Source organism: Chiloscyllium plagiosum, unplaced genomic scaffold (assembly GCF_037043375.1).
Source record: "Chiloscyllium plagiosum isolate Xiang-an unplaced genomic scaffold, Cpla_swu_hap1 HiC_scaffold_1, whole genome shotgun sequence".
Classification (NCBI taxonomy): domain Eukaryota; kingdom Metazoa; phylum Chordata; class Chondrichthyes; order Orectolobiformes; family Hemiscylliidae; genus Chiloscyllium; species Chiloscyllium plagiosum.
The window spans coordinates 60536228-60553434 of record NW_028270139.1 but is presented as its reverse complement, the minus strand read 5'-3'; positions in this window follow the sequence as shown (position 1 = coordinate 60553434).

Here is a 17207-nt window from a genome sequence, read left to right as displayed (position 1 = left end):
AAAAGCTAGCCGAGAATGATAAATATGGAAACGTTTCCTATTAAGTCTATTTTTTACCTCAGACATCTGTTTCAATAATAGTTCTGAGGTCATTTTGTTGCATGGGGAGGTTTTTTGGGATTGCAATTCAAATAACTAGTTGTTTACGTTGTTTGCAGAATGACACAATGATTTTGCAAATCTGTTTATTCACTTCTGAAGTTTCTTCCTCTGACCATGTGGTCACTGGTGAGAGAACAGTAAAGAAGGTTACCTCAGAGCAGAATGGAATCTTGATCAAATGGGCTAATGAGCTGAGGATGGCAGATGGAGTTTAATTTAATCAGATAAACGTGAGGTGCTGCATTTTGGAAAGGCAAATCAGGGTAGGACTTACACACTTAATGGTAATGTTTTGGGGACTGTTGCTGAACAAAAAAACCTTGGAGTGCAGGTTTGTGCTTCCTTGAAAATAGAGTCACAGTTAGATAGGTTAGTGAAGAAGGCATTTGGTATGCTTTGGTTTATTGGTCAGAGGATTGAGCATAGTAGTAGGGAGGTCATGTTGTGGTTGTACAGGACATTGGTTAGGCCACTTATGGAAAATTGTGTGCAATTCTGATCTCCCTCTTATCGGAAGGATATTGTGAAACTTGAAAGGGTTCAGAAAAGATTTACAAGGCTGTTGCCAGGGTTGGAGGATTTGAGCTATAGAGACAGACTGAATAGGCTGGGGCTGTTTTCCCTGTAGTGTCAGAGTCTGAGGGTGAATTTAGAGAGATTTATAAAATCCTAAGGGGGAATGCATAGGGTAAACAGATAAGGTCTTTTCTTGGGGTGAGGGAGTCCAGAACTAGAGGGTGAGAGGTTTAGGGTGAGAGGGGATAAATGTAAAAGAGACCTAAGGGGCAACTTATTCACGCAGAGGGCGGTGTGAGTATGGATGAGCTGCCAGAGGGTATATGAATAGAAACGGTTTTGAGGGATATATGAATAGGAAGGCTTTGGAGGGATATGGGCCAAGTGTTGGCAAATGGGACTAGAATAGGTTACGATAACTGGTTGGCATGGATGAGTTGAACTGAAAGGTCTGTTTCCATGCTGTACATCTCTATGACTATGACTCTAAGTTGTATGGGCTATTCAATGGATTCCTACTATTCTAATAGGGCTTATGAATTACACGTATGAAGTGGATAATGAATGACAGGACAAAGGTGAGTGAAGTAAATGGGTAATGAGGTTAGGGGTAATGTGGTGTTGGGAAGAGAACTAAGTTGGTTAGAATTATAAATTTCTATAGGTTGTAAGTTGTGTAAGATATAGATCAATCTTCAACATCACTTCCATTTCCATTGGAAGAATAAGGCCCATTTTGTTTTGTTAGAAGATGCAGCAGGACTTTTACCTGCCTGCTGTGACATCACCTCACCTCCACCACCAACTTGAGCATGCCACTAGAGGCAGATAAAAGCAGCTCCAGGCCAAATAAAGATGAGGCCATTAGAAAATCCAATTCTCCAGCAGCCCAAGATAATGACCTGGGAAAGATTATTGGCAAAGATTTTAAAAGTATGCACTTTTCCCTTGTATACTCCTCTTTATGATAGGACTGGCTATTCCCTATTCTGGCACCTCTGTCTACACGCTGTGGGATCATTGTTTTCATTTTGATCGTCTGAACAGAACTATCCTACATCAGACTATCAATTGCAACAGTCAATCTTCATAGCTGTGCAAAACGTGTTTATGTGAAGTAGCTAGTTTCTCGTTACATTCTATAATCCCCTTCAGAATCTGCAAATTTGACATCCATACCAATCATCCTTGAAAACGTACAATTATTATCTTTTAAAATCTTTGCCAATAATCTTTCCTAGACCTCCCACCCTTTAAGCTCCTCTCTCTTCTAATAGACCATACCTCCTTGATTGAAACCAGTTTCCAATTGCCTTATAATATTGCTAAATTCTTTCAGAGATTTCAGTTTTAATGAAAGCTTTCACATCATGTGCACTGCATTCAAATGCTCAATAATGTAAAGCTAATTGTCTCTTCCTGAGCTGGGAACCGATCACTTATTACTGAAGGAGATTTAGGATTTCAATGCAAAAATAACTGATATGAACTTTACACTCCAAACAACTGCAATGAAATCTTAGCGTGGGCAGCTGAAGATTATAATTTATAGCTTGGTTGATCTGCTGAAATTTTATGAACCATTTATTCCATTACTGCGTGGTTCTTTTCACACACCCTATTGCTCAAAGGGTTTTTTGCTGTCATATTCATTACCATTATGTCCATATTTGTACACATATATCTAAATTCATCATGAGCAAATCCTCATATGTCATTATTAGTGAGAAATTTTGCTGGTTTTTCAAGTCCAATTCCTATTCATCTTTACCTTATCTTTTACACAATTATTTTCTTATTTTTATGATAACCATTTTCAACTGACAAATCTGGTTGGTAGTTCTACAAAATGTAAAATTATTTTTTTTAATCCCACACCATTAAATCCACTACCTTGTTGAAATGTGTCCCACTTAGTGAGACCCTCTCTCACTAGTATCCTCACAAACGGATGAGGAAGGACACCACTTCGACTTGGACAACACTTTCATGCTAGGACAAGCCAAACAAAGACGCGCATGAGAATCCCTAAAAGCATGGCATTCCAAACGGAACTCTATCAACAATCACATCGAGTTAGACTCCATCTACCACCCCCTGAGAAAAGGAACAGGAAGTGACTTCACCACAAGAAATAACATCACCACAGGAAATGACATCACCAGCCCAAAGAAACCCAAATATATAAATAGAAAGTAGGAATTTTCAGCGTTGCTTCGCCTGGGGCCCACTGAAGATGTTACCGCGTAGGGTAACGAAACGTCTGGAAATGAATCTTGCAGCTCAGTGAGCAAATCTACAGCCAAAACCTCAACCTGAGCTATAAATCTTCTCAAATCTTGCTAAAATCTCACATTTATCACTTATCTCTCGGATCAAATTCAACTCACTCTTTCTGAAATTGCCAAAAACTGACCATGCCTCATAAGCAATTAATAAATTAGCATTTTGATAGATGCCACAGGTTAAGGATAGGTTTGAGTCCAAATAAAAGCTTCACTAGTCAGATTTTTATTCCAACTCACAGTCCACAACATCTAAAACATTGGATCTCCATATTTCTACCCAGCTCTCTTCAAAATACATATTTTATAATCAACCTGTTTAGATACGTTATTACATACCTCTAGAGGAGGATGGGACTTGAACCTGGACCTCCTAGTTCAGAGGAAAAGACACTATCATTAAATCACAAAGCTTGTTCACTTTGGCTTCAATATATATATGCGAATTAACCTGTTCAGAGATTTTATGAGACACCGCAGGAGCGATTGGAACTTGAACCTAGGACTTCTAGCCCAGATGTAGGAACATTACTACTGTACCATAACAATTTGCTCTAAATATAATCGGTATTTTCTAATTAAACTGCTTTGGAATGGTATTATACACTTCTGGAGCAGGTGGGATCTGAGTCACCTGGGTCAGAAGTAGGGTCACTACTACTACACTACAAAAGTTTGTTCACTTAAAAACATCCCTTAATTATGTATAACCATTGCCAATTCCCTAATTACATTCAGTCTCATGTATTTCTGTCAGACCCTACTAAGATGTTAGCAGGATGTTAACTTCACTAATTACAGAGTCATAGAGATATACAGCATGGAAACAGACCCTGTGGTCTAACCCGTCCATGTCGATCACGTATCCCAACCCAAACTAGTCCCACCTGCCAGCACCCGGCCCATAATCCCTCCAAACCCTTCCTATTCATATACCCATCCAGATGCCGTTTAAAATTTGCAATTGTACCAGCCTCCACCACTTCCTCTGGCAGCTCATTCCATACGCTTCACACCCTCTGTGTGAAAAACTTGATCCTTAGGTCTCTTTTATATCTTTCCCCTCTCACCCTAAACTTATGCCCTCTAGTTCTGGACTCCCCCACCCCAGGGAAACAAATCTTGTCTATTTATCCTATCCATGCCCCTCATGATTTTACAAACCTCTATAAGGTCATCCCTCAGCCTTTCACGCTCCAGGGAAATCAGACCCAACCTATTCAATCTCTCCCTTAAGCTCAAATCCTCCAAGCCAGGCAACATCTTTGTAATTATTTTCTGAATCCTTTCAAGTTTCACAACATCTTTCCGATAGGAAGGAAACCAGAATTGCACGCAATATTCCAAAAGTGGCCTAACCAATGTCCTGTACAGCCGCAACATGATCTCTCAACTCCTGTACTCAATACTCTGACCATTAAAGGAAAGCATACCAAAAGCCTTCTTCACTATCCCATCTACCTGCGACTCTACTTTCAAGGAGCTATGAACCTGTACTCCAAGGTCTCTTTGTTCAACAACACTCCCTAGGACCTTACCATTAAGTGTATAAGTCCTGCTAAGAAATGCTTTCCCAAAATGCAGCACCTCGCTTTTATCTAAATTAAATGCCATCTGCCACTCCTCAACCCATTGGCCCATCTGATCAAGATCCTGGTGTAATCTGAGGTAACCTTCTTCACTGTGCACTTCACTGCCAATTTGTCACCTGCAAACTTACTAATTATACCTCTTATGCTCACATCCAAATCATTTATATAAATGACGAAAAGTTGAATGGCATGAACACATCATGTGCCAACCAATTATTCTTCTCCTTGTATCAGTGAACTGTACTCAAATGTTCCATGTCATATTCCTTTCTGCCTATTTAATATGTGTATTACGTCTGAAGTACTGCTTTTTAATAAAACTAAATAAGTCTCTCTCTACAGCTGCTACCTGACCCACTGAGTATTTCTCACATTTTCTGCTTTCTATCAGATTTCCATTATCAACAATACTTTTTGTTTATTTCAGATTTCCATTGTCCACATTAATTTTGTGCTTGTTTTAGTGTTTTCAGGAAGTCATTGTCATAGGTCCGATAGAACTCTGTTCTCTAAGTACTGACTCGATCTCTTTCTAAAGTTACTGGAGTTTGAGGCTGCTACAGACAGTTCACAATTTTGGTGTCATATTTGATCAGGAGCTGACCTTCTAACTACACATCCATGATCTATTTCAATATCGTAATATTACCACCTGTTTCTGAAATTCTCATCGTTGCCCTTGTTAGGTGTGGGGTGCTTATTCCAGTGCACCCCTGTTCAGCTTCAATGTTTCTACACTTTGTAGAAAGTCATCAAAAATCTGCTGCCCATGGCTTTATTTGTATTATGTCCAATTGAACAATTCTCCCTATCCTTGCTGACCTAAATGGGAGCACCACAATTTTATGATATTTGGAGGCTTCAGTTTCAAATTCCTCCACAGATGGGTCTTTCCCTATCTTTGCAATCTTCCCCCTCAGCCCCATAACTTTTGAGGTCATGGCTCTTCTCTAAATCTAGTCTCCAGAGAATACCTGAATTTAGCATTCCACTATCAGTGGTTATGTCTCCTGCTGCAAAGATCCTAAACTTTTGCATGTCTAACCTAAATTGCTCCATCTCTCTAAATCATTTTTTGTGCTTTGAGGCACTCTTTAAAAACTACCTCTGCAATAAAACTTTTGGTCATCTGCCTGAATGTCTCCTTTTGGGACTAAATGTTCAATTGATTCCAATGTCCAATGGTAATGCTCTTATGAAGTCCTTTATAGTTTGTTATGTTAATAAAATTGCTATACAAGTCAAAGTAATTATGTTTAATTAGCTGCCATTTGTCTTCCAGGAATATCCATCAGATGATCTGCCGTCTGAGGACATTTTCTGTTGTCATTTTTACCTGCTCATCTTCAACATTTGCTCTTGCTGTCACATGTATGATGGGTATCTACTGAAACTGGCTTGTACTCACATTTCCTTCCTCAGAAACTGTCTTTGATTCTGATTTACTTCAAGTGGATTCCAACTTAAATCTCATTTTCATGTTTCAGATTGCATACATTTCTATGATTTCAATGATCTTCAAACTCTGCTCCTGTCACCTCCTGGATGCATGCTCAGTGTCATCTTTGCACAGGTTTAACTTTTTCTCTTGAAGTGCTGATGCAGTCTTTGTCAGAGTTATTGTGGTCTGCAGGACCACTTCATTTTTTGTTTCATGATTTTTGTCAAATTATTTTTAAAAATTTATTATAGTGGAAAGGATTGCAAATATCATTAAATCTTGGATATTAATTTGCCTCCAAGACATCCTACTACACCACTTCCTTCAGAGCCATTCCTCCTTCTTATTTCATACTGCACAGTGTTTCCATTTTCTCTTCTCACCTTCCCTTCCTTGACCATGAATGATCAGTCCTCAGCTTCACCCCCAAACATCCCAGTAATGATGTATTTCGAGCACAACACAATAGTGAAATTGTTTTCTGTTGCATTGATCTTTGCAGACATTTCTTTGGTCAGGATTATTCCTCATACAGTGATCCCTTTCTCACAGCTCCTGACCTCTCACTTCACCACTGCCTTTCACTATCTCTAAAGCTGTTCATTAGAAATAGCTGGTATGACATTAACTACATCATCTTTTCCAATCTTCATACTCACTGCGATTCAATTCCCTCTGAATTTGTACTGGTCTGTTTTCCTAGATCCATCGAATAATATTGTCAAGGCAGGACTACTGCTGTTTTGATAAGAGATCTCTGCTTTTCTATATCTGGATCACTTCATTTAACACAAAATTAAATAATTGTGCACAGTTATTCCTGCACAACCACCAACAACCCAGGACATCACCCTTCCCAGTGAAATAGTCGGTTGGGACAATATCAATAATAAAACTGGTTGCCTAGCAGTGATTTAAAGCAATGTGGAGTGTTTTCTGGTTTAAGGTGAACTTCCTGCAGACTTTGTAGTTCCAGCAGCAATATGTTTGACTGATGGCTGAAACTATAGGCAGTCTCCAAAGAAACAGTGTTGTGGTGGTCAGATTTCAACCAAGACCAGGGTATATCCGTTGTCAGGTTGACAACATTGCCAAGAGGGTTGAGGGCCAGGTTTGAAAGGCATTGCAGGTTAGGGTTTAAGGTGGGCATGGTCTTTGGGGAGGGTTGTGGTGGCCTGACGCAGCATGAGGGCTGGTGCTTCCATTGTGCACAGGGGACCCTCAAAGTACGATCACCCTTTTCTCTGACACTCGCCCTCCCAATTCTGGATCATTCTTATGACAGATTATTCTCTTAATGACCTATTTTCTTGTCTGTACAATATATTTTCTTTGCGTAAGCTGTCTTTGCTCAGATTCAATTTGAGTACTGACTCTATGATAATATATTTCAGGGCAATTCTTAAAGCATTTTTTTCACAATTTCCAGTGAAACTCGAAAAGGGAAGTTGGCACTGGCCTACTCACACCACAGGCTTTTAACAATGGCATGTGGGATCTGATTTAAAAATTCTTGATCCGGTTCCTAATGGCAACTCCACTGATGAGTCATGAACTATAATCTTGATTTGGGAACTTTCTGAAGCATATGTTTAAAAAGTCCTATCCTTGCCCCTCCCACATCCTCCATTAATCCAGTTTGCACTAGAAACCCTGTAAGCCATATAATAACAATGGATAACTTTTAAACGTTTTTTTTTTTAAATTAGTCAAGCAAAATTCTGATTTGACGACCCCATAAATGTCAGTCAAACAAAGTAATTATAGTAAACCTATTAAAAATCACGTCACAAAGATATTACAAGTTTTAAAGCTCTGTTTCTAAGAGTGAACATTAAATAAATTATAAAGACTTGCAGCATATCATGTGACTTTGGAAGAATTCAGTTCCAGGCAGTCCTGAAATGCAACCAATTATTCCAGTTTTTTAAAAATTATTCATACATGGGACGTGGGTGTCACTGTCAAGGCTAGCATTTATTGCCCATCCTGAACGGTTCAGAGGGCAGTTAAGAGTCAAACACATTGGTGAGAGTGTGGAGACAAATATAGGCTGGGTAAGATTTGCAGATTTTCATCCTGAAAGGACATTAGTGAACCAGATGGTTTTTACAACAATCGACAGTGGTTCCATGGTTGCCATTAAGACAATAAATAAATATGGCCACATATGAAATTTTCACATTCTGAGATTTTTTTTATATTCAGTCATGGGATATCACCATAGCATCATGGAAATACAGCACTTCTAATACTGCACCAATGCTCAGCAGTTCGTAGACTGAAGTTTCTAGAGTTAGACAAACCTAGAATGGTCCATTCAATGGAGAAAGCAATACTCATTATATCTGAAGATTTGTTTGGCTTTATATAGGCTCAACTTCTAAGTTGCTGTTAAACAGCATTGTTGACAGACTTTACATGACATTACGACGACTGAGCAGCATGCTCCAGGGTATATGGGTTCTGACCTCCCAACAGAGTAGTTATCACTCACAGATGCATCACAACTTTCCTCAGAGGCTTATCTCCATTTTCATTAAAACCTGTTTATCCCTAGGGAGGCTCACTTGGACAGTCAACTAGTTTTTTTTTAACAAAGGGAGAACCTACTTCATAGACTTGTCATTATTTCTCAATTTTACCTTTCCAGAAGATGCATCCACTACCATCCTCTTTGAGTTGACTTTCTACTGCCTGACAGTCTCACTAAGGACAGTAATATTAATGTCACAGCACCTGAGTTCTGGTAGGGATGTGATATATAGGTGGTCAGGGTTGTCCATGAGGATCCTGATGTGCAAGGCACCAAGGTGCCCGTGCACTGGTTCTTGTAATGTGGGGTGAGTGTTTCACTCCAACTACCACAAGGTCTTGATAGAAGAAAGTAGTTTTCCAATGGCAGGGTTAGCTGAAATGATTGAAGACCAAGCACAATAAAGAGATTGCCCCTAATGCTTGTAGGATTGAGCAAAAATCTCCATAATCTAAAATACTGGATAGCACCTTGGACTTTTCCAATGTCTAAAATACTGGACAAAATTCTGGGCTGCAACTAACACACAACAGGGCAGGAATGATTTCTCTGTCAGAAAATTGTTTAGTCAGGAATTCCAATTTACACTTCTACTCTAAGAGAGCAACAAACCAACACTAACACTCAAACTTGATTTGAAGGAGCCTGTGTTGGACTGGTGTGGACAAAGTTAAAAATCACACAACACCAAACTTAACAATCTAGGTTTGTTCAATGTATCATTTCAGCTGCATGAGACTATAAATGCTATATTTATGCTATAAATTCTGTGTCTTACGGTCCTGCTTCACAACCTCCTGATGAAGAAGCAACATTTCAAAAGCTAGTGCTTCCAATTAAACCTGTTAGATTATAACCTGGTGTTGTGTGATTTTTAATTCAAGCTTGAGACAGTTTCAACACTTCGGGCTGTAGAAGCACAAGACAGTATGAGGCCTACAGAGATACCGGACATTCAACTTCAATCAAAATACATTCACACGTATACCTAATGATCAGGAAACTAATTGACTTCAAACACAATACTAGATACACAATGGAAAGCACAGATTTGGCACAAAGATAAGGGGTTCACAATCAACTCACATTGTAGGTCCTAATCTCACTTCAAGGAGCATTCCAAAGATCTACCTCCAAGAGAAGAATTTCAACAGCTAATTCCAACAGATATTTCCAAGAGCTTTCTCCAGAAGGGGAACCCAACAGCAAATCCATGAGCTACTGACACAAGCCTGTTCCAAACTGGGGAATCAATGCTGACCAATCACAAATAGCAGATCCATGAATTGACCCGACCGACACCACAAGGCCTCAGACACATCCTGAGGAGAAGACTCAGGGCCCAAAACTCCCAGAAAGTAAGGAAAACCAAGTACTTACCAGATAGATCCACTATGCACCTTACCACATCAGCAGACTCAACCCAAACTGAAAAACCTACTCAGTCTGAAGTCTTTATCCAGGCTTCAGGTATGGTGAGAGGGGATAGCCAGCTGTACTTCAAAATCATGTTTTCCTCAGCTGTAAGCTTAAACTCCCGAGACCCTAAAGTTTCTGACCCAGCTGGCAGGGAGGGGAAGGCTAATGGTGACACCACATTGAACCCCATGGCCTGATTAAAATTTCCATAATTAAAACTGTTGACTTTTTTCATTCTAATAGTGTTTAATCTAGCTAATAGCATATTTAATAGTGCTTCTATCCTCTATATAGTTGATTGTGTCAATTTCCCTGTCCACTGCATTTACCTGTATTTCTTGCATTATTTTTTATTTCAATGTGCACAGATTCTTTTGCCCTGAAACACCTGTCTACTGCCTTCTTTATTTCACATTCCCTAAATTAATCCAGTGCCTAGAACTAAGGATCTGGGAGGTAATTTGAACACTTAAAAGTCAGAAAATAACTGATTGCAAACCAGAACCCTGCACACTGGAGATTCCAATACTTTCTCAATAGATTCTTTTAGCATTTCTTCATTAAGATTATTGATCACACAAATTGGCATCACTGTTGGAGAAGGAGAAAAATTCTACTCACTCTGATCTGGAAGAATATCAAAGGCACCTTGGTGTATTGCATCAAGAATCGAAGGGTCATGCAACAAAGGATTTTTTTCCTGAAATGCTAAAGCTGAGCCTGATAGTCCCATGTTAGAGTCACCTCTCAATGTGTCTCCTTGGCAGGAATTGTTAAAGAAGGATGATTTTAAAGCGTGATTGGAAAAAGATCATAACGCTGATCAAGCTTTTGGAATAGCTGAGAAATTTCTGAACGAAATGTCAACCAATCTTTTTGACACAAAACTTCAGTAAGCTGAAAAGCTGAGCAAAATATTCACAAATTGTCATTCAGTATTTTTACAGGCAAAAGCACATGTCTTAAGAAGGACTGATGTAGTTCCTCGCAAAATAAAGTGTGGTCATCAATCTGATGATTCCTCACAGAAGGGAATATGGTCATCATATTAGGAAAGACCATTTTTTTTAACGGGACTTGAATATCTGGTAGCTACTGCAGAAGACCCATTGAACATATACTTGGCAACTCAATGAGCCTTTGTTATGATTCTGTGGAATATAAATGAGTTCATTAATGACTTTCTCATAGTAGATATTGTTGCTTTGAAACACCTTATAACTGAAAGAGACTTTGATCTTGACTTTTGATTTCGGACTTTCTGACTTTCAAGGTTATTGATCAATAATCCTGGTATAGATCCCTACTTTCTATTGTAGAGCCAAATTAGATCAAGCTGGTTGGATTGCAGAGATATCCTTTACATATGTGTATAGCACTTTAGTAAGGCCACATTTAGAATATTGTATGCAGTTCTGGTTGCCACCCAACCAGAAATGCTTTGGAGAGGGTACAAGAAAGGTTTACCAGGAAGTTACCTGGTTTAGAAGGTATTAACTTCAAGGAGAGATTGGACACACTCAGTGTGTTTGCACTTGAACTTCAGAGGGTGAGGGGTGAACTGATAGAGGCTTACAAAATTATGAGAGGCATGGATAGAATGGATAGTCAGAGACTTTCCCAGGATAGAAATGTCAATTACTAGTGGACATAAGTTTAATGTAATCGGGAGAAAATTTATAGGGGATGTGAAATGCAAGAATTTTTACACAAAAGGTGGCAATGCTCTGCCAGAGGAGGTGGTAGAAGCAGAAACAATAGCAATGTTTAAAAGGTGTTTTGACTGACACATGAATAGGCAGGGAATAGAAGATGGCACAGTCTTGATGGGCCAAAGGGACTATTTCTGTGCTATACTGTTGTTTGTTCTTTGTTCATTATATTTCGCAAACTGGGTCATTCTGCCCGGTGTTCATAATTCCCATTAAATTAGTTGAGCCTTCATATGCTAAATTGATAATACTCAGTTAGTTTTAGAAAGGAGAATTGACTTACTAAAATAATAGCATAATTTATTTAATCTATTAATATTAATAACATTTGCAAGTTAATAGAGTTTCAATGTAATTTTTTCTCTCGGAATTAGTACTGTCTCTGAGATCTGGAAATTAGGAGGTTGAGGGAAGGCCTTGTAGAGGTTTTTAAATCACAAGGGGTACAGATAAGGTGGATGGCAGGTGTCTTTTCCATAGGAAGGGGGATTTCAAGACTAGGGAGCATTTTTTTTTAGGTGATAAGAGAAATATTTAAAATGGACATGAGGGGCAAACTTTAAACATAAGAGAGTGGGTTGTGTGCAGAATGAACTTCCAGAGGAAGTGGTGGATGCAGATATAGTTATGATGTTTATAAGACTTTTAGATAAATTCATGAATACGAAAGGGTCGGAGGAGATGGGCGAAGCGCAGGCAAGTGGGATTAGTTTAGTTTGGGATTATGGTCGGTATGGATTGTTTGGATTGAAGGATCTGTTTCCGTGCTGTGTGACATTGTGACTCTGCAAAGATAATAATTTATGTTTTAGAGAGCAATCTTAATTTGCCCAATGTCATTTTTTTTTCAATTCAAATAGATGGACAAAAAATAAAATCAAATCAAAGCTGTACACCTACTACAAAATGCTCACTAACTTGATTTCTATGCAGGTTTTGAAACAGGCAGTCAGGGTTCCCATTCACACCAGGAGTTGGGGAGTATGATATGGTAATCAACTCAGTTCGCCAATGAAACAAAAGTGAGGTGTGGCCCCTCATGGGTGCCACAGTGTAATTGCAACATACACTGCAGAATCGATTTTCTCCACAAAGCAAAAATCCGCCTCCCATAAGTTGTTTCTTTAATCCTTTAAAACTTTGCAATTTGAATAACATGTTTGATAACAAGTCAAATTCTTCAGCTATCAAAGAGAGCACGTTAATATCATTGTTGTCAGATCTTTAATTATCATTTGAGTATAATTATTATTATATTTCATTAAAATAGGAATTAGTGGGTTCCCATAAATTATTTTGTTGACAAAAAGTAAACTGTTGTCATTCTAGCTCGTGGTATTAATAGATCAGCACTGAAAATGTATGGGTCTTTAGGTATGCTGTCACTTTAACCCCAGCAAGTGGCCAGTGGAACATCAGAAAATAGGTCACCGTGCGCCTGCTGTGCTGGTTTCTAATCTTCATGAGGACATTTTGGGAAATTGTGTCGCTTAGATCCTCCATACTCTTTAATGAGGATTCCTGTGGAGCTGAGAAACAGACTCCAACTTGGAGAGTTTTTCATCCCCTTCCATTATAAGATCCTACTTAATTGCAAAGACCATATCTTTCAACTGGTGAAGCATTCAGGGGATCAACAGGGTGCTTGTGCGACCCGTGGAACTGGCGGATGTTGGGGGATAGGTTATCCAGGTAGTTAATTGTATCATAGAGCCATCAATGTATTGCAACTTGTTACTTTGGCAAATTGTTACTAAAAGGTGTAGAACATCTACAATGAAGAACTTTTGTTGACAAAAAACAAATCACTGAATATTTATGAAGCTGTCTGATTTCTAATTAGGCTGGAGAAAGGATCTAGTTGCACTGCTGGTGATGGAGAAAAATCTAGTCATGGAATGTGCAGACAGTTAGTGCAAATTGGGCTGAAACAGTCCATGGTCAGGCTTCAAGGTCAGAATTGGGTTGTATTTACTTGTTAATGTAGCGAGTCAGAGAAAATGGAAGACGCAATCTCATGCATATTAATGCAGAAGCTTATACTACAGTGGAGACAACGTATTGCAAATTGTGAGGCTTGGCTGTTAAAGCAATGCAAAATTAATATCCCAAATCCTCTCTCTACCTGTGACCTTGGACATTCTTTCAATAAGAATAAACTATAAAAATCAGTTGAGATATGAGAGGAAAGGCTTCACTCAGTATAACTTCCTGTATATTCACATCTCAGTGTAGTTTGGAAATGGACATCTTTGCTGAAACAGTAACTAATTAAAATGAATGATGAAAAAGCAAGCAATGAAGAGAAGTGAAAGGTTACCTGGTAAAATGATTAGGAGATCACCGGCCAAGCGGAAGATAGGAAAGAACACAATGACAGATTGACATAGTCAGACAACAGACGGTGACATATTTCAGCAGAAAATCTGAATGTAAAGTGCCTTTATCATTTATATTTGTGAAATATTATAATCTGCACATTTCATGACAAGGATCTATTGTGATATTAGAGCTTTGACACCCACCCACGGCTTTTCACAATCAATTGGTTTCCCATCTGTGCAGCTAACTGATCCTGTCGCTATATCAGCTATTTAAAAAAAGTTGCAATGGAAAAGAAGATGGTAATATGTTGCAAAAGAAGCATGGTTTAGAGATTAATTACAGGCAAACAGTAGCTTGATGTTTTATTTGTCTTTATGAATATGCTGGGCTGAACCTAACACATCTTCTGAGTGGAAGAAATAATTACACATGGGTAGAAACGAAACGGCCAGCACCCACCCTATCTCCTGGGATGGAAGGTCAGTTAGCAGAATCAGAACAAGCTCAATATGGGTGGCCTAAATTAGTGCATAGTCAGAGCAAGTCCCATCCTGCGGAGCTGTCGATTGGTCAGATTAACCGGCGGTTCCAGCAGCAGCAGAACCCCACTAAAAGCAGCCTTCCGGTTACAGAAACATCCCTCGACCATCATCCTCTGCTCCATGCCTCTCAGCTAATTTTGCCAACATGTCATATTACCTCAGATCTGATGGGATCCTACTTTGGTAATCGATCTGCCATGAGGGACCTTATCAAAAACATTGCTCAATGTAGACCACACCAAATGCACTATTCCCCATCAACACTCCTGGTTACTTCCTTAAAATTTTTTTTATTGAATTTGCAAAGATGTCGTTGTCTAAAAAAATCTATTCTCATTATTCTTGTTTAGTTTGTGTCTTTCTGAGTGCAGATATATTTTGTCCTTCAGATTATTTGTAAAAACTTCCCTACAACAAAGTTTAGGCAGACTGGTTTGTAATTTTCTGGTCTATCTCTCCCTTCTTTTATGAATAATGAGAAAATGTTAAGGGTCTTCTAGTCTCTGACATCTCAGCTGAGCCAGAGTTCTTCTGGAAATTCCTGTCAAGGCTGCTGATAGTCTTCACAGGCTTCTGTCAACAGCCTGGGATACACCTTTCCGGGCAGGTAGAGTTATCCACTCTTAGGACTGCTAAACACACTTGTACCTCTCCTCCTTCTATATTAGTTCTTTTCTAATTTCTTGTGGTCCCTTATCATAATGTCTACACTTGTGAAGACTTACACAATGTGTTCAGAGAGAAATGTACTCGTCTCTTCTATGTTGACACACAGATTCCATAATGGTCCATTATGGGATCTACTTTTTCATTATTCTTAGAATCCCAGAATCCCTGCAGTGTGGAAACAGGCCCTTTGGCCCAACAAGTCCACATGGACCCTCTGAAGAGTCTCCCACCCAAACCCATTACCCTATATTTACCCCTGACTAATACATCTCACCTACATATCCCTGAACACTATGGGCAATTTAGCATGGCCAATTCACCTAACCTGCACAATTTTGGATTGTGGGAGGAAACCCACGCAGACACAGGGACAATGTGCAAACTTCACACAGACAGTCATTCGAGGCTGGAATTCAGCTCAAGTCTCTGCTGCTGTGAGGCAGCAGTGTTAACCGCTGCCACACCATGCTGCCCATTTTTCAGATATTCTCTTGTGTTTTATATAGTTGCCCTCTCGAGAAGATGCAGAGAAAACTCAGCATTTGCTTGGGTTGGATTGCTTCAGCAATGAAGAAAGATTAATTCAATTGTTTCTTTTCCTCAGAGCAGGGAAGAATAAGTGGAGACCTGATTGAGGTGTACAAAATTATGTGAGACAAATTTTATCCTATCTCAGTAAAATTAGCCTTTCTAGAGTTTAGAAACTGTATTTCTGCACAATCCTTATCTTATTACATAATTATTCTAATTCTACCTGAGTGATGGTTGCAAGCTGCAAAATTCTCCCCGATGAATATACCTTCTATCTGCACTGGTTCATCTCAGAACATTCAATCTGGAATTGTCCCTCCCTTTTTGGAATTTTAATGCACTGGATAAAGTAAGCCCTCCTGGGTGAAATTTAATGTTTTTGCTTCCTCCTGACTTGCCCACTGAAACAATCATGTGTTAATGCGACATAACTAAAATCCACATTACTACCTTCTAAATCCTACAATTCTTGGAAATGTAATTTGATCCTTTATCTCTCTCTGACAGTTTGGAGCACCGTAAACCACACCCAAAGCATGTATGCCCCTTTTGTGCTTTTCACGTTTACCTATATGACCTCATCTGATGATCCTTCCAAGATATCATCCCTCCTCACTGCTATAATTGATTCTTTGAACAACATTGTGACCTTCCCCTCCTATTCCATGCACCTCTGTATCTCATCTGAATAGCCTATAACCAGAAATGTTGTGTTGCCAATCCTGTCTACCCTTCGGCCAAGTCTTAATCATATCTGTGATATCATAATCCTACCTGTGTCCCCAGCCTCTCTGTCTTAGGTTCCTTCAATTAAGTATATTGCATTTAGGCTGATTGAACTCACTTATTTCTTATCTAGTCTTTGCCTTACAGACTCATTTAAGAATAAAAGTGCTTAAGAATTAGAAGCAGGAGTAGATCATTCAGCCCTTAAGTTTGCCCCACCATTAACCAAGATCAGGGCTGATTTGCCTCAAGGGTTAACACCTCTTCTGTACAAGCTCATCAAAGTCCTTAACTGTTCAAAAATGGGCCGACCTCCTTTTCAAATTTTTTCAGTAATCTAATCTTCACAAATCTTGGGCGTAGAGAATTCTGAATCTTTTCTACACGCTGGAGAAGAAATTTCTTCAGAAACCAGTTCTAAATGAGTCACTCCTTGTTCTGTACTTACATACACCAGTTGGAGACTCACCACTACTTGAAGCATCTTCTCAATATTTCCCTTGGCAAGGCCCTCAGAGTCCTTTATGCTACATAAAGAGCATCCCTCATTTTTCAGACTCCTAAAGAATAAAATTCCAGTCTGTTTAGTCATTAGTGATAAGTCAACCCTGTCATCCCAGTAATTATCCCAGCATAAACCTACTGGGACTTGAACTCAGGTCTTCTGATCTATCAGAATGGACACTACCACTGTCTCACAAGAGCACCTATTTTTTTTTATGGACGCTCTACTGCTGATTGCTCAGATATTTTGCAGCCCCAAAACAGATACCCTTCTATATTGGCACAATATATACGTTGCTACAAATAG